We start from the raw sequence: 27143 nt of genomic DNA, 5'->3' as shown, positions 1-27143 counted from the left end.
TATTAGTGTGCTCTGGGTTTAAATTAGATTGTCTATAAAATAAGGAAAATTGGATGTAAAGAAACTGAATACATCTCAGACTCTTTCCTATTCTAGTATTTCATGAATCTATCATTTTATGTATGGAAAGTAATTTTCAAAAAAAATCTATTGAAAAATAAAATACGTTGGAAATCAGGAGAATGAACACAGATTGCCCACAACGTTCCACACCGCAGATGAGCAGCTTTGTAGGCATAACTCGTTCAATCACAGCATACCCTGTGAGGAAGATGTTGTTCCCATTTTCCGGGTGATGAAACAGAATCAGATATGATATAAATGTCAGATAAGGAAACAGACTCAGAGAGGTCTCATTGTGGAGGAGTTGGGAATTTAAAACCGAGATCTGACTCATGGCAAACTTCTCCCCACTCCATCAAGTTAACATTCTGAAGCAGAACACGAAATTGATGTTTGAGTTTTTACTGACTTTTATGTTTATTTATATCAAACAGTCTGCTGTATTTTCCTTTGGAGGTGCCAGGAGTCTTGCTAATTATCACAGTTAACTTCTGCATCCCCGGGTCTAGGACATTGCCAGGCACAAGGTGGCATTCCATACACTTGTGGGGAAAAAAGAAGGAAAGAAGAAATGAAGGAAGGAATAAATAAATAGCATGGTAGAGCATATTCCATACTAACCAAAAAGCCACTTTTTTGTGAACAAAGAAACTCTCCTCTGATTTTTGATTTTGCCATAAAAAAATACATCCAATATAAGCCTTCCTTCAGATCTATATTGCACTGAATACAGAACCAAAACATGCATTTAAATCACTTATATCTAACTTTTTACGATGCCATTGGGAATGGTGTTCTTTTTGCATTTGCAGTTAAAGGGTAGAACAGATGGTGGGAGTTTAGTTTCAAGTGATGGGCCCATTAAAATAACTTATGCTGTTGAGTGATTGTTCACTCTAATGGCTCCATTCATTATATCTGAGTTTGCAAGCTCCGAAATACTTGGGAAGGAAATAGGACTTCAGGAAATGTTTGCTGTATCAGGAGCTTTGCTGGATTAGGTCTGCAGACCCACAAACTCTAAAGTAAGAGCTTGCTGGAGGCGTCTCTAAATCAGATGTTTGTTTCATTGAAGTGCCTACCTTGGGAGCATAATAATGATACATATGTTCAGCTGCTTCAGTCAGATCTGACTCTTTGCAATCCCATGGACCATATCCCACCAGGCTCCTCTGTCCATGGGACTTTCCTGGCAAAAATACTGGAGAAGGTTGCCATTCCCTCCTCTAGGGGATCTTCCTGACCCAGCAATCAAATGCAAGTCTCCTGTGTCTCCTGCATTGCAGGAGGATTCTTTACACTAGAATCTTCCCAAGGGTTCTGGAATTAGGAGAGAAGGTGAAGGGAACAAATGTCAAGCTCCCTTGAACTACATTTTTTTCCCTTCCTTTTGCTGGTCCTCTATGAGATGGATTTGACTGAAGAATTTCAGTTACAAAAACACATAGAAAAAAGAAAGAGGAAAAGCCACAGATGTCAAACCAGAGTCTGGAAAAGAACAAGCCTGAGAATTGACTGCAAGAGCTCCTCGCCTCCAAACACAGGCTAACAGTGAGGACGTTCGCAGCAGATACCAGGCCACATCAAGCCCTTTATAACCACTGAACTTTCTCCTTTTCACCTCAGTTAGGTTGGCCAAACGGAGTAAAACAAACACCAGGGACCAGAACGTCTTGTTGATAGTAACGGCTGTTAGCAAGTGCCAAGGGCCACATCCTATGCCAGGGAATTCAGATGCATCACCCCATGTCATCTTCTCACCCACTCAGTGACATAATTAATACTGTCTTCATTTTTGCAGCTGACAGAAACTGACTATGCCCAAGTCACCAAGCCACTAATGGCAACTCTAGGATCCAAACCCAGACTTGTATGACACCAGTCTTTCTTCAAACCACTATTTCATACTCTTAGCATTGGCACAACCCACAGGAAAATTCCTCTCAGAAAACATATATATGTGTGTATATATATATATAAGAATATATATGTATGTGTATATATTTCACATTGAACCAAAGTAATAAAGTGTCGCCTAGGGAAGATCATTATAGACAAATATATTAGGGTGGTCAGTAAATAGAATATTAGTCCTTTAAAGTCAAATAACCATGTCCAAAATTTTAGGACCTGTGATTAAAACATATTTTTCTTTGAAAAAAAATGTTAAACAAGTAAAAATGATGGGTTGTAGCTGGAAAATATCTAAGATCAGGTCCAGTTATAACATTCCATAATTCCATAATAACATTCCCCATGACATTATAAAAGGGAACAACTATTGCAATATTTTATCACAGAGTATTTAATACTCATCCCTTACACACAAATGGAGGGTGCAAGCTTGATACTAATATTGAGGACCTGGTTACAGATTAGATGTGATCACTGTCCATGTTGGCAGGAAGTAGAGAGCATATTCAAGTTGGATAAGTTACTGAGAGGATAATGAAAGGACTATTTGCAAAGAGATGGGCAGGGACAAATGAGCCAGCAAGGAGTAGGGCAGACCCTGAGCCCCTGTTGGATGCCTCTCCCTTTGCAGCTGTGCTTGCTAAGATCCTGGTACCCTCCCTTTCTCCTTTACCTTGCAGGATGAGAGGTGAGCTGCTCCTCGTTGTCGCTAGGCTCACGTCTTGCAAGTCCATTATCCTTTCCTTAGCTTACATTAGACAGAACGAACTGCAGAATGAAGCCTGCATCCCAGAAAGCTGGCATGATGTCAAACTTGTAATCCCTTCTTCCTAAACCGTTTCATCAGGGAAATGTCAGTCATTCCTGGGTTGGAAATCTACAGGCAGCTGCATTTTGAGAGCAGATTCAAAATAAATGCTGGCTGTCAAGACTGCTCTTTCTACTAACAGAGGAATGGATAAAGAAAATGTGGTACATATATACAGAGGAATACTACACAGCCATTAAAAGAAACAAGCTTGAGTCATTTGTAGAGACATGGATGGATCTAGAGACTGTCAAACAGAGTGAAATAAGTCAGAAAGGGAAAATCAAATATCATATATTAGCAAATATATGTGGAATCTAGAAAAATGGTGTAGATGATTTTATTTGTGAAACAGAAATAGAGAACAAATGTATGGAAACCAAGAGGGGAAAGGAGGGCTGGGATGAACTGGGAGATTGGGATAGACTTCTATACACCAGTGATACTATGCATAAAATAGATGACTGATGAGAAACTGTGTATAGCTCAGGGGACCCTATTCAGTGTTCTGTGGTAATCTAAATGGGAAGGAAATTCATAAAAGAGGGAATATATGTATACACATAGCTGATTCACTTTGCTGTGCAGTAGAAACCAGCATAACATTATAAAGCACCTATATCCAATAAAAATTAATTTTAAAAATGACTGTGCTTTCCGACATCATGTATTCAACAAACATTTATTGACTTTACAGATCCAACAAATATTTGTTGAGTGACCACTGGGTACCAGACTCAGTCCAAGCACTGGGATTACAAGAAGCACTTAAGCCCTGAAAGCTGATGTGTGAACACGGGCACTTACAATACAGAATGAATACCCAAGAGGAGTAGTTCTAGAATATATGAACAGTAATCCCAAAAAAGTTTCCTGGAGAAAGGTACACATGCCTGGGGCTTGAAAGACAAAGAAGATGTGTTAGTTGAGGAAAGGACACAAGGTCGTTCAAGCCAAGATAGCAAAGAGTGCAAAGACCCAAAATGAAAAGCAGCTCGGGTTCCAGGGCTTGTGGGACATCAAAGGGGAGATGTCCAGTCGTCCAATAGATGCAGCGTAAGTTGGAGATGGAAGTGTGAATGGAAATCATTCACAAGAATTCCCTGGTGGCTCAGACAGTAAAGAGTCCTCCTGCAATGCAGGAGACCTGGGTTCAATCCCTGGGTTGGGAAGATCCCCTGGAGAAGGGAATGACAACCCACTCCAGTATTCTTGCTTGGAGAATTCCATGGACGGAGGAGCCTGGTGAGGTACAGTCCTCGGCATCACAAAGAGTCAGACATGACTGAAAGACTAACCCTTCATGAAAATGAAGAGGGTCGCCTGGAAAGCGTATACCTATAGCAGAAGGAAACAGCTCCAGATTATATGGGACTTGTGGTAGCAGCAAAATGACCCTCCGGACACATCCATGTCCTGGTCCATGGAACCTGGAAATATGTTACCTGGAAATATGTCACGGAAAAGGACTTTTCAGATGATGGGACTGCTGCTGCGGCTGCTAAGTCTGACTCTGTGTGACCCCATAGACAGCAGCCCACCAGGCTCTGCCATCCCTGGGATTCTTCAGGCAATTAAGGATTTTAAAATGAGAGATTTTCCTGGATTGTTTACCTGGACCCAATGGAATCACAAGGGTCCTTACAGTGAACAAGAGAAGCAGAATGGTTAGAGTCAGAGAGAGATTTTAAGATGCTCCCCTGATGGCTCTGAAGATAGGGAAGAGGCCACAGGCCAAGGAGCTCGGGCAGCCTCTAGGAGGTGGAACATATAAGGAAACAGAGTCTCATCTGCCATCCCCAGAAGGAAGGCAGCCCAGCCAGTATCTTGATGTTAGCCCAGGGATACCCAGTTTGGCCTTCCAACATGTGGAAATGTAGGTTGATACTATAAATGTGTGCTGTGTTAAACCACCATGTCTGTGGTGATTCGTATATTAAGAGAAGGTGGTTGACCCATTAGTGCTAACAAGGAAAGATTTTCCAGACATACTGTTAATTTATAAAAACTAGCTGCAAAAGTATGTTTACTTAAGATTGTTTAAAATGCCATAAAACTAAACTGTATGCTTGTGGATTTATAAGTAAAAGTCCAGAACCATTTTACCAAACCAAAACAATAGTGACCTCTGGGCTAAGGGAAGAGGTTCAGGATTGCAGATGGTTATCAAAGAAGATTCTGGTTTAATCTGCAGTCTTAAAAAACATAAATAAAATAATGAAATAAATCTATATTTACAAGGGTGATCAAAACATATCAGAGTAGAACTGTTCCTTGGGTGTATAGTAGTGTATGTAAAGGCTGAGAACCAGGGACTCCCGTGCCGGTCCAGTGACTGAGATCCAGTCCTCCCAACGCAGGAGGCCTGGATTCAACCTCTGATCAGGGAACTAGCTCCCACGTGCCTAAAGATGCTAAACTAAAGATACTAAAGACGCCGCAACTAAAGACACCACCTGCCGCAACCAAGATCCAGTGCAACCAAATAATTTTTTTAAAAGGCTAAGGAACGAAAATCAGGAATGTATCTCATCAAAGGATAATCAAGTTCCCTGGTATTTAAGGAGAACTTTGACTTTATCTGTAAATGATGAATGGTTTTAAACAAATATATTTAGGCATTCCTTGTATAAATAGTAGAAAGTCAAATATTGTTTTAAATCCTTTAAATAGTGGAGGAAATGGCCTGAACACAAATCCCTAGGTAATATCTTTTTTTTTTTTTTTAATGCTTTAACAAAGGAAAAGGAGTGGGCAGAAAGGGACTAGAAGGAATAGCAAAGGGAGAGAAGAATTTCAAGAAAGTGTCCAGACATTTCAGTCATATTAAGGGCTGCAGGATGAAAAGTAATATAAAGGCTAAAAAGAAACCCATTGTGTTTAGGCCACGGAAGACATTGATGGCTTTGGAAAGCTAAGGAGTCGATGGGGAAGTTAGAAGTGGTGAAGGCGAAGGTGGCCAGGTCTTCAGGTAAACTCTAATGGAGAGAGAGAGAGAGAGATGGCAGCCAAAAGGCCTCAGGGGAGCGTTTCCCAAGATGGCTGAGGCTGGGAGATGCTTTGGTGCTGATGAGAAGGAGCCAGAGGAGACGGGAAAATGCAGAAAGAGGTGATAATGAAAGTAGGCATAGAGCAAGGTGTCTGAGGAGGTGAGAAGGAGAGTGATCTGCACACAGGCAGAGGGCTTCTCCTTGCCCTTCCTTCAAGTCCCTACATCCTGAATCAACATTTTACTTTTAAATGAATTAAGTTCACCTACTTCTTTTTAAAAAATATTTATTGATTTGGCTGCACCGAGTCTTAGTTGTGGCATTTGGGATCCAGTTCCCTGATCAGGGATCGAACCCATTCCCCCAGCACTGGAAACAGAGACTTAACCAGTGGACCACCAGGGAAGCCCCCCGAGTCAGCATTTTTAAAAGTACATGTGGTCACATCCTAAATTCCTTCCATCCTTCCCTTTCCTTCAGGACAGTATGTACACTGGACCTCTCCAGGCATATCTCTCACCAACTCAGTCCTCAAACTTTCTAACCACCTTGCAGTTTCCCAAAGATGCCTGTCTTCCCTTGACTCTGAGCCTCTGCCAGCCCCTCTTCCAGGAATCATCTTCACTGGGTAAATTCCTGTTCATCTTTCAGATCCCAGAGGAGACCTCATTTCCTCCGGCAAGTCTTCTCTGGCTTCCAGACCTGAATAGCTATGCTCCTATGTACTTCCATCATCACCTTTACTTTGCCATCCTGGTCTTAGCATACTGCATTGAAATAGCAAGCTTTTTGGTCTGTCCCCTGCCATCAGATTTGGAGCATCCTGAGAATGGGTACCATGTCTTATTCACCAGTGGGTCCCCAGGACCTCTCACAATACCTGAGAACACAGGACATGTTCAACAAATACTTGGGGAATGTGATTGAAAATCAGGCTTTCACATCCTAGCCCTTCCCACTAAAACTCTGTTGTCTGTAGTATGAAATGTTGAAAACATGGCATGCATATATTTGAGAAAGGGGATTTATTCATGACAGGCTAATGAGCCAGCCATTTATCCTTATGACCTGAAAAGAGTCTATTTTGATGAAGGACATGTCAGGTTTAACATCAATGCCAATTATTTTGTAATTAACTCAAGGTACCGTCAATAGGCAAGTCCAGTGTTGATTATAAATGAGGATGAAGATAGGAGAACTGCTTCCTCTAGGATTTTAAAATTATCTTGCAGCTATCACGTAATCAAGGTAATCTTGAATATGGTTAATGATGTCTAATCTGCTGTTAGTCCTACCCAGCGTGTTTCATCTCAGACATTATACTATCCACCTCCAGAATTTTGATTTGGGCCTTTGGAAAATCTCTTCTACAGCTCCACTCACCATGTTTGGTCTTCTATAGCTTCTTAAACAAATGCTCTACAGATGTAGCAACTTCTAGTGCTTTGTATATTAGTCTAAACATCTGTGTTATTTCTGGGTCATTTTCAATTAATTGACGTCTTTCTTAATTTGGGGTCATATTTTCTTGCTTCTTTGCATACCTCAGAGTTTTTGACAAGGTGACAGATAGGATTAGTTTTTCACCATGATTAAGGCTGAACTGTTACTCACAAGTGCCTTGTGAATGATGAGTTGGCAGATGGGAACTTTCCGGGTTGGCAGATGGGAACAGGCACTATTCCTGTTTCTGTGTAAGTTCGGGACACTTCCCTCTAATCCTTCTGGGTGGTTCCTTCCCTGGTCTTGAACAGTTTCCTGGTAGGCATGCAAAGGGAGAATCACTGCACCTCTCCAGGCTCTCTGTGAGTAGTGTGTTACCCTCTGGTCTCTATCCTAATCTCTTCGAATGCCTGAGTCTCCCAGGACTCCCAGCTCTGTCTCCTCCGCTTCTGGAGTCTCCTGGGCTCCAGCTGGTTTCCTGTTCCCTCAGCTGTGGCTGGAAACTTGGAGGCTGCGTGACTGTCCAAGACTCCTATGACCTGGAGTTTCTCTGCCTCTCTGCTGGGTTCTCTATTCCCTGACCCTCATGCTTTCCTATTTCTTGGTTTACTCCCCTTCTTGCTAAAATATATTTATCTTCCAATATCTTCATAAGAATGGATGTGTGGGAGGTAAAAATGTTTAATCCTTTCTGGTCTGAGAACAACCTTGGTTTACAGTTAGGCTTGACTGAAAGACATCTTGCTGTTCAGTTGCTAAGTCATGTCTGACTCTTTGGAAACCCATGGACTGAAGCATGCCAGGCTTGGCTGTCCTTCACCATCTCCTGGAGCTTGCTCAAACTCATGTCCAATGAGTTGGTGATGCCATCTAACCATCTGATCCTCTGTCGCCCCCTTCTCCTCCTGCCCTCAATCTTTCCCAGCATCGGGGTCTTTTCCAGTGATTGGCTCTTCACATCCAGTGGCCAAAGTATTGGAGCTTCAGCTTTAGCATCAGCCCTTACAATGAATATTCAGGGTTGATTTCCTTTAGGATGGACTACTAAGATGCCTTAATAGTGAATTATTTGCTGAAAATATCCCCTTTCAGCATCTTGAAGGCCTTTTTACGTCTTTAGCATCTTGTGTCACTGTTGCGTTTTCTATTCTGAACTTAACTGATTTGTAGAGACTTGCTTTTCACCTAAAAGCTTTGATTCTTCTTAGTCTCACTAATTGTCTAAAAGTTCGTAATGATGTGCTTCATGTGGATCTTTTTTATTCATTGTGCTGGGGATGGGAGGGCATCCTCAGTCTCAGGAGTGGTGTCTTTCTATTCCGAGAAACTTCTCTGTACTATTCTTTGATAATTTCCTTCCAATTTTTCTTTTCTTCACTCTTTCTGGAATCCCCATTAGCTTGATACTTGATTCTCAAGATTGGCTCTCTAATTTTTCTTATCTATCTTAATGGTCATATCTTTGATTCTAGCTTCAGTTTTTGAAAGATTTTCTTGACATTTCCACCAAGCTTTCTATTTAATTTTTCATTTCTATTATTATATTGTTAAAATTGAAGCATTATTTATTCTCGTTGCTCCTTCATATGTCATCCTGTTCTGCTTGTGGATTCAGTATCTTGCTTTGTATTCCTAAAGATACCGGTAATGAAATCTCTAAATGCCCTTTTGCTGTCTTTGTTTCTTCTGAGGTTCTTGTTCTCTGTTTTTATCTCTGTCTTTCCTCTTGGCATTTTTCACAGAATGAGGCATGAGGATGTGAGTGGAAGCTCCGTGCCGCCAAGCTTCACTCAGGTGGGTTAGAGGCAAACTGCGTCTTTGACTGGAGAGACTCAGCATGGTCAGAATGTCAATATCTGCAGTCATTTTCCCTGAGCAATTCCATTTCTCCAAAGAATGTCTCTTACTCCTTGAAAGGAAAGCTATGACCAACCTAGACAACATATTCAAAAGCAGAGACATTACTTTGTCAACAAAGGTCCATCTCATCAAGGCTATAGTTTTTCCAGTAGTCATGTATGGATGTGAAAGTTGGACTATAAAGAAAGCTGACTGCCAAAGAAGTGATGCTTTTCAACTGTGGTGTTGAAGAAGACTCTTGAGAGTCCCTTGGAAAGCAAGGAGATCCAACCAATCCATCCTAAAGGAAATCAGTCCTAGGTTTTCATTGGAAGAACTGATGTTGAAGCTGAGACTCCAATACTTTGGCCACCTGATGCAAAGAGCTGACTCATTTGAAAAGATCCTGATGCTAGGAAAGATTGAGGGCAGGAGGAAAGGGGACAACAGAGGATGAGATGGTTGGATGGCATCACGGACTCAATGGACATGGGTTTGGGTAAATTCCAGGAGTTGGTGTTGGACAGGGAGGCCGGGCATGCTGTGGTTCATGGGATCACAAAGAGTCGGACATGACTGAGTGACTGAACTGAACTGAACTGAAGGAAGAGTCTTGTAATGTGTGTGTGCTGGTGATGGCGGGTTGGACACTCCTGACTAGTGAAGATCTGGAAGCAAGTTAGGGAGCAGGGATCCGGGCCAGGCTGTAGTGTCTCCCTGTCCAGTCTGTAGACTTTCATTAAATGATTTTATCCATCCCGATGCCTCCCTCCTCCACTCCACATGCCTCCATTTCACTCTGCTCCCCTCTGACTGGCATCCTCAAGGCCTGAGACTTAACCTCCAGCCCCATGGAGAAAGGAAGAAGGGCTGTTTCCTGGCACCAAGAGGTGGGGCTTTGGGGGTCTGGAGTCTTACTCTTCTGTATCAGACTTTCAGTCAATTCTCATATTTTCAGTCTCGAGTCTCCTCTGGCCTTCAGCAGTTCATGGCATTTCCAAGTCCCCAGGTTCTCTTGGGCTCTGCGGGGTAAGCACGGGCTCTCTCTGTGTCCCTCTCCCTCTCTGCAGCCCCAGACCCTGCTTCCTCCACCCTGTGTCACTTGCCCCTCCTCCACGTTTGTTTCCAGGATGTTGCTAGGTCTCCTATTTTCTCCTCTCCCACTTCTTTCTTCTCTGGTATTCCTCTCTCTTCTGTTCAGTGGAGATCCAGGGCAGAGCAGAGATAGTGGTCTCAGGGTGTTGGATGAGCAAGAGAACAGAAGAGAAGGGTTTGATGTGGAAGGCATGTAGGGCTAGTCAGGCCCAGGAAAGAAGCTTGGTTCTCAGGCCACCAAAGATCTGACTTGGGTGTTAAGAGCTCTTTCAGGCTGCTGTTAGAAGACTGGATATGAGAAAGGCATGAGGGGAGGCAGAGAGATTAATTAAGATGCAAAATTATGTTGGGGAGTTGGACTCGTGGTCTGGAAGTGAAAGAGAGCAGCAGCCAGATTAAGGACACATTGGCAGCCCTTGCTGACGGACTGGAAAAGGAAGGTGAGAGAAAAGCAGGGGTGAGTGATGATGCCTAGGTGTCCATGTGGGATAGATGGGGAATTGTGGTACCTCGTGCTGACTCGTAAAGACAGGCTGAGTGACAGCATGGTGGTGAAGGCAGATTGGGGCTTCAGTTTACACTGATCCAGCTGCATAACTGGGATTGAGAAATACCAGCTCAGAAGCAGCAGGATCCTCTTCCCCAGGCTGGCACAGCATGCCAGTTCAGCCGTTCACCAATTCCGAGGTCTCTGTGAACTGTAATAGGCTGGAAACCAGTGAAGTTTAAATGAATATATACCCCGGGCGACTCCTCTGGGTCAGCATCTTAAAGTATGGCCATTTTTCTCACATTTCTAACACCGTTTCAAGGGTATCTTACATCTCAGTTCAGATTTGCCATTCTATCCAGTTGGATTTCTTTTCAATTCAACCCAATTTTAACCCCAATGTTCAAGCTATTTTTTCCCATTATGCCCATAAATGGAAGCAAATCATAGTATCTTGTATAAATGCAGCTGTTTTTCCCTGTCTTCTCTTTTCTCATTTTAGATGAAAATCTTCTTTCTCCTTTTTTTTTTATTAACCACAGCACCCTCCCTCTGCACCCCGCTGACTTCCTTTTCTGTTCCTCACCTCCTGAGCTCTTTCCTGTTTCTTCAGAGAGCCCCTGCTGAGATGTTTTCTTATATGATCAAATTATAGGTCAAATTCGTCAAAAGAATGGCACACAGGTACATATCTCATGAAGATTTCAACTAATCCAGTACGTAATACCTCCTTTGTTTAAGTGGGAACATCGGTAAATAATGATGCTCTTTGATAATGAAGAAGTAAGGAATGGGGCTTAAAAACGTGCCAAAGTTCCATGCTAAACTGAAAAGATTCCAAACGTCTGTTGCCCTCACCACCAATACCGTGACTAGGTTTGGGTATTAGACATGGTGTAGCATAGTTCATACGTTTGATAGTTAATTAGTTGATTTCAATAACTATCTCCAGGTGTGTAATAGGAGGTACACACTCTTCAAAGCACAGGAGATGCAGAGATGATGGAAGATGGTCCCTCTACGGCAAAGGCAAAGAAATAAAGCATGGATACATATACACAAACATGTGTAAATAGATAGTCAGTGGGAATTTGCTGTAAGAATCAAGGAACTCAAGGTTATTACTGGGGCTCTGTAATAACCTAGAGGGGTGGGAATAAGCAGAGGGTGGGAGGGAGAATAAAAAGGGAGGGGATAAATGTACACCTATGGTTAATTCATGTTGATGTATGACAGAAATCAAACCAATATTGTAAACCAAGCATCAATTAAAACTAAATAAATATTTTTTAAAAAGAAATGATTTGTTCTGAAATATGAACTTTATAAAGGTTTGCTTGAAACTTGAACATGCTTTTATCTTTTACTAAAGAGAACTCATTTGGATTTTTTTTTAAGAGAGCTTAGCAAAAGATACTGAGATTTTATATCAGACATGTGTGCCTACGATTTTTGCTATAATACTTTGACCATGTGACTTTAGAAAGCTGTCACCAGAGGCTTACATTTCAGGAGCCAATTTCCTGAGAGGTGAACAAACCCCTGTGGGAGCTGATTTGAAAAATGAAAAGTCAAAGTGACAACTTTCTGACACCGTTTAAGAACAATAGATGGTTTAGATAAACCCAATACTTACACTAAGCCCTGGCTTAGAATCGTATTTAATCATTGGAAAATCTATCTATGAAGGGCATTCCTAGGTGCTTTTAAGTTCAACGAGGTTATGACAAGAGATTTTCTGGCATCATAGCATGTCATGTAGCAAGTGAATGCAAGGTATATTTGCTGATTGACTGTATATTTTGCTATGCACAGTAAAGTTTCTAAGAACACAGAACTTTGAAAGAGCAAAGAAAATAGCTGCTCCCTGTCTTCAATTTATTAATATAAAATTTGTAGAGGGTTCCCAGGTGGTGCAGTGGTAAAGAATCCGCCTTCCAAAGCAATAGACACAAGAGACGCGGGTTCCATCCCTGGGTAGAAAAGATCCCCTGGCATAAGAAATGGCAACCCGCTCCAGTATTCTTGCCTGAAAAATCCCACGGACAGAGGAGCCTGGCGGACTACAGTCCATAGCATCACAAAGAGTCAGACCTAACTGAATAGACTGAACACAGCACATATATAATTTAATATGTAACTTTATAATATATAGGGGCTTCCTAGGTAGTGCTAGTGATAAAAAACCTGGCTGTCAATGCAGCAGATGTAAGAGATTCAGGTCTGATCCTTAGATTGGGAAGGTCCACTGCAGGAGCCATGGCAATCCACTCCAGAATTCTTGCCTGGAGAATTCCATGGACAGAGGAGCCTGGAGGGCTATAGTCCATGGGGTCACAAAGAGTTGGACATGACTGAAGTGACTTAGCAGGCACGCACAAATAATATATAGTGTATGTAATATATAAACATTAAATATATAATATAAATATTTTATAAAAGGTAAATATATAAATGAATAATATAGAATATATTGTCAACTGAAAAAAATACACAGCCTAAACACTGAGAATTATCTTTTATTCGGTAACCTTACTGAGGACTGTAACCCAGGAAGGCAGCCTCTCAGGTAGCTCTGAAGGATTGCTCCTAAGAGGTAACAGAGGGGCCAGGGTTATAGGAGCTTTTGCTGGGAAAAAAAAAAAAAAAACTTGTAGTCAAACATCAAAAGATTACCACTAATCACAAAAATCCAGACATCTCAAGTTAATGGTTTCAGGGCTTTTCTATGTAGTATAGTGTTAGCTACTCAGTCGTGCCTGACACTTCAAGACCCCCATGGACTAGAGCCCACCAGGCTCCTCTGTCCATGGAATCCTCCAGGCCAGCATACTGGAGTGCGTTTCCATTCCCTTCTCCAGGGGCTCTTCCTGACCCAGGGATCAAGCCTGGGTCTCTCCTGCATTGCAGGTGAACTCTTTATTTTCTTAGCCATGAGGGAAGCCCTTTCTATGTATGAGAAGATGAAAACGCATGGGCTCATTGAAATCATTCCTTTAATATGTAATATATCTTGACTATTGTGAATGAAGCATGTCACCTGCCGTATCAGTAAACAAAGGATTTGCAGTCATCAGACTACTAGAGCTGCCCTGTCCTCCACCCCACAATGAACCCCGAAGGGAACTCAGGGTGGAAACAGATGGGCTGCCCCACCAAGCCCTCTGCCTCTGCAGCCACTTCCAAAGGTGTACCCAGTGTACCCTGCGGGGACTTGGGATGAGAAAAGAGGATGCTGACCCCAGACAGATAAGGTGCTTATCAAAGGAATGATTTCAGGGAGTCCAGAATCTTGCATCTTCCCATAGATAGAAAAGTGCTAAATTCCTTGAGATTATCTGATTTTGTTTAATTAGCAGTAATCTTTCGATGTTCTGACAGCGTGGTCTTTGTTGCAAAAATTCCTATGTATTCTGGCTCCTCCCTTACCTAACTTTGAAGCAGCTCCTCAGAGAGATCTGAGAGGCTACCTCCCAAGTTTGACATCCACAGAAAGTCTGCCAAATAAAACACAGTTCTCAGCTTTTACTTGGTGCATCAGTCGACACTATCTTGGACCTATATCCTGCTTCTCTCCCTGCTGAATTCAGCTCAGGGCTCGGCACAGGGGGCACTGCATCAGCCAGTGGGTTTATGGCCAGAACACCCTTTGTTTACTGAAATGACAGGCGGCATTTTTTGTCCACAGTTTCAGTTTCAGTTCAGTCACTCAGGCATGTCCAACTCTGCGACCCCGTGGACTGCAGCACGCCAGGCCTCCCTGTCCATCACCAACTCCCAGAGCTCACTCAAACTCATGTCCATTGAGTCAATGATGCCATCCAATCATCTCATCCTCTGTCATCCCCTTCTCCTCCCGCCTTCAATCTTTCCCAACATCAGGGTCTTTTCCAATGAGTCAGTTCTTCCCGTCAGGTAGCCAAAGTATTGGAGCTTCAGCTTCAGCATCAGTTCTTCCAATGAATATTTAGGACTGATTTCCTTTAGAATGGACTGGTTGGATCTCCTTGTAGTCTAAGGGACTCTCAAGAGTCTTCTCCAACACCACATTTCAAAAGCATCAATTCTTCGGCAGTCAGCTTTCTTTATAGTTCAACTCTCACATCCATACATGACTACTGGAAAAAACATAGCTTTGACTAGAAGGACATTTATTGGCAAAGTAATGTCTTTGTTTTTTTTAATATGCTGTCATTGCCCACAGTATTATACAAAGTCGGACACAATTGAGAGACTAACATTTTCACACTTTTTCACACATATGCATGTATATATATAACTATCCAAAAGTGTTTTTTTCATTTTCTATATATATTAAAAATCTGTGAAAGTGTTCTGTAATGCCCAGCACAGTCTGGGTGGGTCTGCTGGTTCGATTCAATTCAGAAAGCACACAGTCTCCCTGATTACTGACGGCCAACCAACTGCCAGCCTGTGACAGGTGCTTGCTCTTCCTATTGGGTCTGTTTCCAGTCCATGCACACCCACACCTCAGATGCTCGTGGAACAGTGTGCTTCACTCCTAGACTCTTCCAGATTCTCTGACCTCTGTCCGTCTCCCCTCCTCCAAGAAACTCATTCCCCTAAGCCCCAGCTTCATGCCTCCTAAGGGTTAAGGCAAAGACGCCATGCAGAGAGGGTCAAGATGACCCCTAATAAGAAAAGCATCTTCAGGACAAATAAATTTTCTGGGTGTTAATAGTGTGCTCTCCCATGAAATAATTTGGATGCCTTCTTCTGCTAAAGGACACTCTCTCCTGCCCACTGAGGACAAGATTTTGGAAGAAGGAAGGAAGGAAAAGCACCAAGAACCCCAGCCTGCCTCCTGCCTCCTCTTACCCTCTAGAACGGCAAAGGGAAGCTCTTCCCTAAGGCCTCAATGCTCAGTTCATCAATTGCTGCAGCTTTGATTCCCTTTCAGAATTTTCTCCCTGTTGATGTAGCTAATGGAGGGGGAAAAAAAATTGCAACATGAAAGTTGTGAGTTAGGTATTATTTTGGGGTGCAGTTAAGACTATAAACCCAGGAGACAGCATCTCAGATAGCTCTAAGGAACTGGTCTAAAGAGGCAAGGGGAAGATCAGTGTTATACATGATGTTAGTGAAGGGGTTACATGCAGTCAGGCACACACTTTGGCAAAGACTTGCTGCTAGTCATGAGGGGCAGACGTCACTGTTAGTGATTTTAGTGCTTTTCTAGGTATGAGGAGATGCAAGAATTGGCCTCATAAAACCTTCTCCTGCACATATCTAACTATCTGAAGACCTGTCCTGCCAGCTTCTCCCAAAGTACAGAGAGCCCTATTCCTGCTCTTCGCCCTGAACTCCTTCAGGGAGTGTAGAAGGTCAGCAGCTGCTGTGGTTCATGATTCAATCCTTGCAGAGGCGGATGGCAGCTGCCAGTTTGTAGTTGGCAGAGGCATGCTCCTGCCTAAGATTCAGCCACCACGAATCTAATAGTTCATCACCTGAGTCCTAAAAGGAGGGGAAGGTTGGGGATATGCATCCCAGAGAGTTCATCTTATGTGATTCTCAGAAATTACTGCTCTTTCGTTGGAAGGACTGATGTTGAAGCTGAAACTCCAATACTTTGGCCACCTGAGGCAAAGAGACGACTCATTGGAAAAGATCCTGATGCTGGGAAGATTGAGGGCAAAAGAAGGAGAGGGCGGCAGAGGATGAGATGGTTAGATAACATCACTGACTCAGTGAACATAAATTTGAGCAACTCTGGAAGATAGTGAAGGACAGGGAAGCCTGGGACGCTCCAGTCCGTGGGGTCACAAAGAGTCAGACCTGACTTAGCAACTGAGCAACAAACGAATGGGACCAGCCTCTTTCCCTAAGCCGGATCGACAGAAAAGGGCTACAAGTGGCGGTCAGAAAAAAGTAAAGTGTTGAGACTTTTTTAAACCCCAACCTGCAGTGTGAAAATAAAGCTTATTATTTTTAGAATGCCAGCAGAATTGTTCCTGCTCTGCCCCTGCCATTTCAATAGTGGCCCTGGGCTCTTAAAACTTAACCTTGAAAAGAAACCGTTTACATTGTAAAAGCGCTGGCAGTATGAAGACTATTCTGTCGTAGAATAGCCAACGGAGACTAGAAGTTCAGAAGGGGGCTTTTTTCCTTCCTTCTGAAAGGCCTAATCCTAGGGGCTTTCACTGGGACAAAATCAAACGCTTAGCAGTAATTGTGCGTGGGTTCTAGCTGTGAACTTGCATAAAATCTAAAATTTCACACAACCCATTCTGTTCTGGGGATTTCACCACTGATCATGAGGAAACAGAGCTTCTGGAGGGGCTTGGGGAAAATCAAACCATGCAGACCCTCAGGCGAACACACTTGCTAACAAAATGCCTTTAAAATCCTCCGTTCTTCTCAAACACATGCAGCTCCATGGCCCTCGCCAGAATAGGCACTGAATACTGCAGAGGCTCACAGGCTCTTACATAAGGGCTTTGAGAAACCACAGTATGTTTATCTCAGATGCCTTAAGTCAGCCCTCTCAGGTAGTCTGATCTCCTATTTGTCTAGAGTTAGGCAGGAAAAGGAAAGATTCAGATTGGCTCAATGCCTGACTCCAGGTGCTTTGATGGAGTGTCAGGTGGAAGGATTAGGTCCATTTTGACCAGTGGGCAAAACAATAGTCAGTGGATGAAGATAAGAGGAGGACACTTTTGGGAAACAGATTTCCTGCCATATTAGTAAGCATGTCTTTCACAGAGGAAAAATGTTTTTCATTTTAATCAATTCCAAGTTATCCAATTTTTCCATGAATTTGTTTTTGATAAGGTATCTAAAAAGTCATCATCAAATTCAAGTTCATCTAGATTTCCTTTTGTATGATCTGTTAATATTTTTTCATTTTACATTTAGGTATGGGATTCAATTTGAGTATGATTTCATTTTATCTGCTCTCTTAGTGGTTGCCAGAATTTGTTATATACATTTACAATTAATCTAAATCCACTTTCACGAAACACTATACCACCTCATGAGTAGTATAGCTATCTCTTAGCAAAGTGTTATCAATTTCTCCCAACCATGCTTTATGACACTGACATCATTTATTTCACTTATCCACATGCTGTCATCTCCCAATACACTGTTCCTACTATTACTTTAAGCAAACAGTTACCAGATTAAGAATAAGAAAAATAAAAGACTTCACTTTACCTTTATTTATTCCTTCTCTGTCAATCTGCTACATGTCTGACCTACATCATCTTCCTTCTTCCTGAAGACCATTTTCCTTCTTCCTTTTAACATTTCTTGCATATCTGCTGGGCTTCCCAGGTAGCTCTAGTGGTCAAGAACCAGTCTGTCAATGCAGGAGATGGAAGAGATGCAGGTTTGATCCTTGGGTCAGGAAGATCCCCTGGAGGAGGGCATGGCAACCCACTCCAGTGTTCTTGCCTGGAGAATCCCATGGACAGAAGAGCCCGGTGGGCTACAGTGCATAGATTCACAAAGAATCAGGCACAACTGAAGCAACTTAGCACACACACACACATATCTGCTGACAATGAATTTCTCAGATTTTGTTTGTCTGAGAAAGTCTTTTAATCCTCCTTCACTTTTGGAAGATAATTTTGTTGCATTTAGAATTTTCTATTGGTAGATATTTCTTTAAACACTTTCAATGTTTCACTCTGCTCCCTTCTTTCTTGCACAGTTTCTGATGAGAAGTCTGATATAATCTATCATTATTACTCCTATAGATAAGGTGTTTTTTCTGGCTTTTTTCAATATTTTCTCTATGTCTATAGTTTTCTGCAGTTTTACTATGATGCAGTTAGGTGTTGATTTTTTGGTATTTATCTTTCTTGGTGTTCTCTGGACTTCCTGGATCTATGGTTCTTGGCCATTATTACATCAAATATTTCTTCTGCTCTGTTCTCTTTTTGATACTTTCCTTTATGCAGATGTTACACCTTTTGATATTGTCCCACTGTTCTTGGATACTTTTTTTTTGCATTTCATCTTGTGGAGTTTTTATTGTCCTATCTTCAAGTTCATTGAGTCTTTCCTTGGTCATGTCTAGTTGACTAATGAGCCCATCAAAAGCATTCCTTATTGTCATTGTTTTTTTTCCTCTGGCACCTCCTATGGATTCTTTTTTGAACTGTGGTGTTGGAGAAGACTCTTGAGAGTCCCTTGGACTGCAAGGAGATCCAACCAGTCCATTCTGAAGGAGATCAGCCCTGGGATTTCTTTGGAAGTAATGATGCTAAAGCTGAAACTCCAGTACTTTGGCCACCTCAATGCGAAGAGTTGACTCATTGGAAAAGACTCTGATGCTGGGAGGGATTGGGGGCAGGAGGAGAAGGGGACGACAGAGGATGAGATGGCTGGATGGCATCACTGACTCGATGGATGTAGTCTGAGTGAACTCCAGGAGTTGGTGATGGACAGGCGTGCTGCGATTCATGGGGTCGCAAAGAGTTGGACACGACTGAGTGACTGATCTGATCTGATATGATGGATTCTTTCTTAGAAACTCCATGTCTCTGCTTATATTACCTATCTGTTCCTCTATGTTGTCTACTTATCCCTTTAGCATATTACTTATAATCATTTGCTTCCCAGATGGCTTAGTAAAGAACCCACCTGCTAATGCAGGATATGTGAGTTCGATCCCTGGGCCCAGAATACCCCCTGGAGTAGGAAGTGGTAACCCACTGCAGTATTTTTGCCCAAGAAACCCCATTGACAGAGGACCCTTGTGGGCTACAGTCTATGGGGTCACAAAAGAGTTGGACATGACTTAGCAACTAAACAGCAACACAATTATTTTAAATTTCCTGTTGGATAATTTCAACATCCATGTCATATGTGAGTCTGGTTCTGATGGGTTTGCCATGTCTACACAGTGTACTTTTTTCTTTGATTTGGCATACCATGTAACTTTTTGCTGAAGATGACACATGTGGTATCAGATAATAGGGACTAGTATAAATATGCCATTAGTGTAATAGTATGTGCCAGTCTGGATAGTAAAAAGGCTGTATTTAAGTATCTTGTAGCTGCTGATGCCTAAGCTTTCAAATTCCTCTACTGTTACTCAATCTGTCTCCTTTCTTAACTCTGGGCTTTTCTGTGTAGTCTTCCCCAGAGAGAGCTTGGATCTTGCAGTTTTTTTCACTGTAATCCCCCACACTGCTAGTGTGATGGTAAGATGTCAGAGAGAGAGAGAAAAAGAAGGCATCCTACAACCCTTGATTAACTATCAGCCTTTCAGTGAGCCTGGATCTTGGGACTGTGACCTTCACATCGTTTCCTCAAAAGAATAGCTTTTTTTCTCTCTGCTCCCCATCCTATCCATGGCTATAGCATTCCCAATCAATCACCTTGAAGGCCTGTTCACTTATTAAATTGAATTTTCTTCCCTTAAGTAGGACAAGGAGGCTGGAGTAGGGAAGAATCCCCTTCTTCCTCCTGGAACAAGGCTCTAGGAAAGTCCTTCCCTAAGTGAATAGGGCTTTGTCATGAAGAAAGCTCTGGCAGCCATTGTGAAATAAGCTCAGAGATTATTATTATTACAAGGAGAATTTTCTCTGATTCCCACCATAAGAACCTGATGGGATTCCTGGGGCTAAAGCTCATGAAAGTTTGGTTGGGGGAAGTCTAAGACTGATGAGCCCCAGCAGCTTTTCACTGCCATACTCACCCACACACCATATCTGGCAATTTGCTGAAATGACTATTTAAATGCCCCGACCAGTTCATGACTCTAACTCAAGGTAAGGAAATCTCTATCTCTCTACTCTTGGAGATGGCAATTTGCCCGGAATTCACACATCTCTGAATCCAGCCTTCTCTGATGATCTGATATTACTTCTCTGGTGGTCTCAGAAAAGTTGCTGATTCTCAGTTTATCCAGTGTTTTCTTATAAAGATGAAAGATGAGAATAATAGCTTATGAGTTCTTCATATGTTCCAGCTGAAATGGAAAGTCCCTACTTTTATTTTCAAAATGTGTTTCTTTATTTTACATACCTTCTATGGAATATTTCTTTATTTACAGGAATCTTCCTGGACCTACATTCCACAATAGCTTCTGCTTTGAAAGTTCCAAGTAGCAGAATTTGACTAGCTCTGCTGAGGAATAACAGAGCACCTGGCCTCCACCTACATCCCACACTTCTTGTTTCCTAGCCTGGAGTTTTTCTGACATAGCCCATGACTCCTCTGGGGAACTCATGCAATCTGTAATATGCAACCTAGCAGAAAAGGAGAATTAAGACCAGGAGATCATATTTGACTAGTAGGAGAAGAAAGCTGATGGATAATTGGTAAGACAGAATACCAGTCCCCTATAGAACTGGCCAATTCAACAATTCACTGTGGTATTTCCTTTCCTATCTACTCCTTTATTTCTGCTCCCTGGAATTACTTTCAAGATGAATATCTTATAGGCAAGGCTTTGGCTCAGGTTCTGCTTTTAAGGAACCTAAACTAAAAAGAAATTATTTATTCAAATAAGTTGAAAAGTGAAAGTGAAGTTGCTCAGTCATGTCCGACTCTTTGCGACCCCATGGACTGTAGCCTACCAGGGATTTTCCAGGCAAGAGTACTGGAGTGGGCTGCTATTTCCCTCTAAAGGGCCAGGGGTTCTTCCCAACCCAGGGATCAAACCTGGGTCTCCTGCATTGCAGATAGACCCTTTACCATCTGAGCTACATTTACTCAAAAATAAATTCTGTAACACATTAGTAGATGGAGGAAAATAACCCTTGATCATTAAACAGATAATTGACCTTTCATAACTTGCCATGACTTCTCCACTTGTCAAATAAATACCCCGCTTAGTCTGTCCTCCCCATCCTTCATCTGCATTGTGATAGTACTTTGTCAGTTTTACAAAATTCCCTGTTCTCATGCACCTACCTCCCTCTACATTTTGAGAAATTAAGAGAAGGGAAAAGAGAAAACATTGAACATTGTTCCTTGTGCTCATGTGTTTAAAAAGGAAGATTATCGAGTTAGGAAGTTCAGTTCAGTTCAGTCACTCAATCATGTCGGACTCTTTGTGACCCCATGGACTGGAGCACGCCAGGCCTCCCTGTCCATCGCCACCTCCTGGAGTCTACCCAAACTCATGTCCATTGAGTCAGTGATGCCATCCTCTGTCATCCCCTTCTCCTCCTCCCCTCAATCTTTTCCAGCATCAGGGTCTTTTCAAATGAGTCAGCTCTTTGCATCAGGTGGCCAAAGTATTGGAGTTTCAGCTTCAACATCAGTCCTTCCAATGAACACCCAGGACTGATCTTCTTTAGGATGGCCTGGTTGGAAAGCATGACTTAAGTTAGGAAAGCATGACTCAACGTGTTATTTGTGGGCTGGCTGTTGGTCTGCAAACTGCCTTTTCTGTCTACTCTAAACAGATTGCTCCAAAATGCAAGTCAACAACATCAGTACATGCAACATTTTGTTTAAGTGCCATTTTTAATTACATTTTTTATTAGTTTACAACTGTCTTTTTCTTTTTTGGTAGCACAACTCCCTCATTGAAGGTACAATCTGTTGATTTATATTCTTATGTTAGCCCTTTATCTCATGGTGAACTGGCTCTTTGGGTAAGACTGAAATAGAGTGGTTTGAAAGTATTAACTGGACATCTCTTAGCATGTACTATGCATTAAAGCATTGTTCTTTGGGATTCACTAGTATTAATTCTTAAAATATTATATATGAAGTGAAAGTGTCAGTCTCTCAGTGATGTCTGACTCTTTGTGATCCCATGGCCTATATAGCTCACCAGGCTCCTCTGTCCATGGGATTTTCCAGGCAAGAATACTGGAGTGGATTCCCATTCCCTTCTCCAGGGGATCTTTCCAACCCAAAGACTGAACACATTGCATGCAGATTCTTTACTGTCTGAGCCACCAGGAAAGCCTGCATATGAGGTAGGTAATATTATTATTCTCATTTTACAAGTTAGAAAACTGAGGCACAGTGAAATCCAATAATATGTCCAACATTGCACAGCTCATAAGTGGTAGCAGCAGACCCCGACATGGACATCAGAGTGGCCCCCGGTGACCCCGGCCTTTTGGTGTCCATGCCTTTGTGTAGATAACTCCTGTATTATATCAACATGAGTATGTGTGACTGAAGAATACAGCAGAAGTGATCATGTGTGACTTTCACAATACTACAGACCGAACAGATGTGCCCCCTCAAAATTCCTATGTTGAAATCCTATCCCTCACTGTGATGGTGTTAGGAGGCAGGACCTTTGAAAGTGGAGTCCTCATGAATGGGATTAGTGCCCTATTGAAAGACAGTCCAGAGAGTTCTCTTGCCTTCTTTCCACGATGTGAAGGTAGGGTCAGAAGATGGCCATTTGCACTTGGGAAGAGAGTTCTCACCAGTCACTAGCCATGCTGGCCCCTTGATCTTGGACTTAGTCTCCAGAACAATAGCAAACAAATTTCTGTTACTTAAAAATCACCCAATACAACAGACCCGTGGACACAGTTGGGGAAGGAGAGGGTGGGACGAACAGAGAGAGTAGCATGGAAACATATGCATTATCATTTGTAAAATAGATAGGCAGTGGGAATTTGCTGTATGATGCAGGGAGCTCAAATCCGATGCTCCGTGACAACCTAAAAGGGTGGGATGGGGTGGGAGGTGGAAGGGAGGTTCAAAAGGGAGGAGACATATGTATACCTGTGGCTGATTCATGTTGATGTTATCCTTCAATTAAAAAATAAACTTCAAAAAAGGGAAGAGACATACGTATACTTAGGGCTGATTCATGTTGGTTTATGGCAGAAACCAACACAACATTGTAAAGCAGTTATCCTCCAATTAAAAATAAAATTTTTAAAAAAAAAAAAAAAAGAAAAATCACCCAGTTTGTATTATTCTCTTCAAAGTGAAAGTGTTAGCTGCTCAGTCAAGTCCAATTCTGTGTGACCCCATGGACTGTTGCCTGCCAGGCTCCTCTGTCCGTGGAATTCTCCAAGCAAGAATACTGGAGTGGGATGCCATTCCCTTCTCCAGGGGATCTTCCCAACCCAGGGATTGAACCCAGGTCTCCCTCATCGCAGGCAGATTCTTTACCGTCCCAGCCACCAGAGAAGCCTAGCAGCTCAAACTATGAAAATGCAATGCTAAGTCATAACAAGTATAGTTATTTCTACCTTCCTCCCTTAGATTACTTGCTCCAGGAGTGCCGGCTTCCACGTCATGGGGGCCCTCAAGCAGCAGTATGCAGAAATCCACATGGCAACAGCCGGCATCAACTTTCCAGCCATGGGAATGAGGGATCTTAGAAGAGCATCTTCAACTCCCATTGAGCCTACAGAGGACTGCAGCCTGGCTGACATCTTTACTATAATCTTAGGAGACCCCCTGAGTTAGAGCCACCTAGCTTAGCCACCCCCAAACTCCTGACCCACATGATCTAAAATAATAAAATGTTATTGGTGTTGTAAGTCTCAATATTGGACTAATTTCTTACACAGCAACAAGTAACTAATACGATCGTAGATCAGTCTGGCACCAAAGCCAGTTTTCTTCATTGCTATGTAAAAGAATTGAAGATGGAAAATGAAACGATGTCCTCCTCGTGTTTTGTGATGCCGTGTTATTCAAGCCAAGCTTGTGTAGCAGCTCCCCTTATCTCAGCTAACAGCAGTGGTAAACATTCCCAACTTGAGAAAAAGCAGAGGTAGACGAGAGAGCACGCAACTGCAGTAAGATACTGTTGTTCAGTCGCTAAGTCGTGTCCCGTTCTTTGCAACCCCATGGGCTGTGGCCCGTGAGGCTTCCCTGTCCTCCACTATCTTCTGGAGTTTGCTCAAATCCTGGCCTAGGCAAATTTTCACATTGGGCACGTCCACAAAAGAGGCCATCATACCTGGAGAGACAAATAACAACTCTTAAAGTCCAGTTTCACTAAGCAGAACTGAGAGCTGGTTGTCTAATATATATATATTATATATATTAATGTAACATATATATATAATGTGTATATATATATAATGTGTATAGATAATGTATATGTAATATATATTATATAATGTAATAATGTAATATATATAATGTGTATAGATATATACAGTGTATATATATATACATATATAATGTATAATGTACATTATATAATGTGTATGTATATACATATAATGTGTGTGTATAAATATATATATAAAGAGTGGAATTCAGAGACTGATAAATTTTTCAGAAGGGAGAGTGTTTGCACATGGGTTGACCTTTAGCTGCAGATGCCGTTAATGACAGCATGACCCTGCTGCTGACTACATGAAGGTCAGCACTATAGGTGCTGTTGCAAAATGGTTTTTAATCAATTAGGATGGGTCTAAAACCAAGTCTGACAATTACTTATTGCTTTGGCCAAGTTCCTAGGAAGATAGGAACTTTCTATTCTCCCATAAGCCATTTCACAGTAGTGTCATTATCTGTGCCATGAGGGGAATGCAGATAATAAGAGCAGCTGCAATTTATTAAGTGCCTACTGTGGGCTAGTTGCCATACATCTTCTATCTCAACTACTCAACTGTTGCAACACAACAGCTCCCATGAACAATGAGGGAATGGATGCAGCTGTATTCCAATAAAACTTTATTTATGAAGCTAGGAACTAAGCTGGATCTGGCCTAGGGACTATAATTTGCTGCCCTCAACCTAAATGTCCATCAGCAGAGGACCAGACAAAGAAGATGTGGCACATATATACAATGGAATATTACTCAGCCATAAAAAGGAACAAAATTGGGTCATTTGTAGACATGTGGATGGACCAAGAGACTGTCAAACACAGTGAAGTAAGTCAGAAAGAGAAAAACAAATATATATTAATGCATATATGTGGAATCTAGCAAAATGGTATGCTGCTGCTGCTGCTAAGTCACTTCAGTCGTGTCCGACTCTGTGCGATCCCATAGACAGCAGCCCACCAGGCTCCCCATCCCTGGGATTTTCCAGGCAAGAACACTGGAGTGGGTTGCCATTTCCTTCTCCAATGCATGAAAGTGAAAGGTGAAAGTGAAGTCGCTCAGTCGTGTCTGACTCTTAGCGACCCCATGGACTGCAGCCTACCAGGCTCCTCCGTCCATGGGATTTTCCAGGCAAGAGTACTGGAGTGGGGTGCCATTGCCTTCTCCGGCAAAATGGTATAGATGGTTTTATTTTCAAAATGGTAAATAGAGGCACAGACAGAGAAGAAACATAAGGATACCAAGTTGGGGGGGGTGTGGTGGGACAAGTTGGGAGATTGGGATTGACATAGATACACTATTGATACTATATATAAAAAATAGGCAACTAATGAGAAGCTACTGTACAGCTCAGGAAACCCTACTCAGTGTATTCAATGCTCTGTGGTGGCTTAAATGGGAAGGAAATCCAAAAAAGAGGGGCTAGATGTATATGTATATATACTGACTCACTTTGCTGTACAGCAGAAACTAACACACTGTAACGCAACTATACTCCAGTAAAAACTGATCAAAACATTTGCTGCTCCTGCTGTGAACCATCTTCAGTGCCAGCTAAGGCATGCTTTCTCCTCTCATATCTTCTAGACATGCTGTTCCCCTGTCCGGGTCACACCTTTCCTTCTCCCGCTCACCCCTGCGCTCTCAGCCAGATCATGACGTCACTAAGGGATGGTGCTGTCCACCCCTTTCTACTGCTACAGGTGCCCCCGCTGTGGGCTTCCCAAATGGACGTCCTCTTTCACAAGCCTCATCTCCCTTTCCTGTAACTCCGCGTCTTTGTGTCTTTCTTTCCTGACCAACTGAGCGCTCTGTGAAGGCAGGGATTAGGTTTGTTCTGTTCAGTTCCTGACAGCACACAGTAGGTGCTCAGGAAGCATTGTTGTCTAGTTGCCCAGTCGTGTCCGACTCTCTGTGACCCCATGGACTGTAGTCCACCCGGCTCTTCTGTTCACAGGATTTGCAACGAGAATACTGGAGTGCCAGATAAAATTCTGTAAAGCAATTATCCTTCAATTAAAAAATAAATAAATAAGAATACTAGAATGAGTTGCCATTTCCTTCTCCAGGGAATCTTCCCAATCCAGGGATAGAACCCACACTGCCTGCATTGCAGGCAGATTCTTTACTGTCTGAGCCACCAGGGAAGCCCAAAGAAGTATAGGGGGAAAGAATGATTAATATTTCAGGGAGCATCTAAGACACACTTTACCATCTCACACATGTCTGTTTTACAATTTTTGTTAAAATGATCTCGTTCCCAAGAAATGAATTCTACGCTTACGTATTTTGTTAGACTCACGAGCAATTTTGCCTCTATTTTACACTGTAAGACTTTCCAAATGAGGAAACGCCTGTGAAATTTGTGTTTAAAGGGCTTTCATTCTCTTGCCACTATTTCTCCACGTTGGTGACCTTTAAATTTAGCCTGAGCATAAACGGGGTTGTCAGAACATCAGGTTACATTATGCAATGCAGCTATTTGTGCCTTTTAAAGACGGACCGAGTCCCCACGTGGACTGCCCAGC

The sequence above is a fragment of the Bos mutus genome, chromosome 6 (assembly GCF_027580195.1).
Source record: "Bos mutus isolate GX-2022 chromosome 6, NWIPB_WYAK_1.1, whole genome shotgun sequence".
In the NCBI taxonomy this organism is placed as follows: Eukaryota; Metazoa; Chordata; class Mammalia; order Artiodactyla; family Bovidae; genus Bos; species Bos mutus.
Note: the sequence above shows the minus strand (reverse complement) of the source record.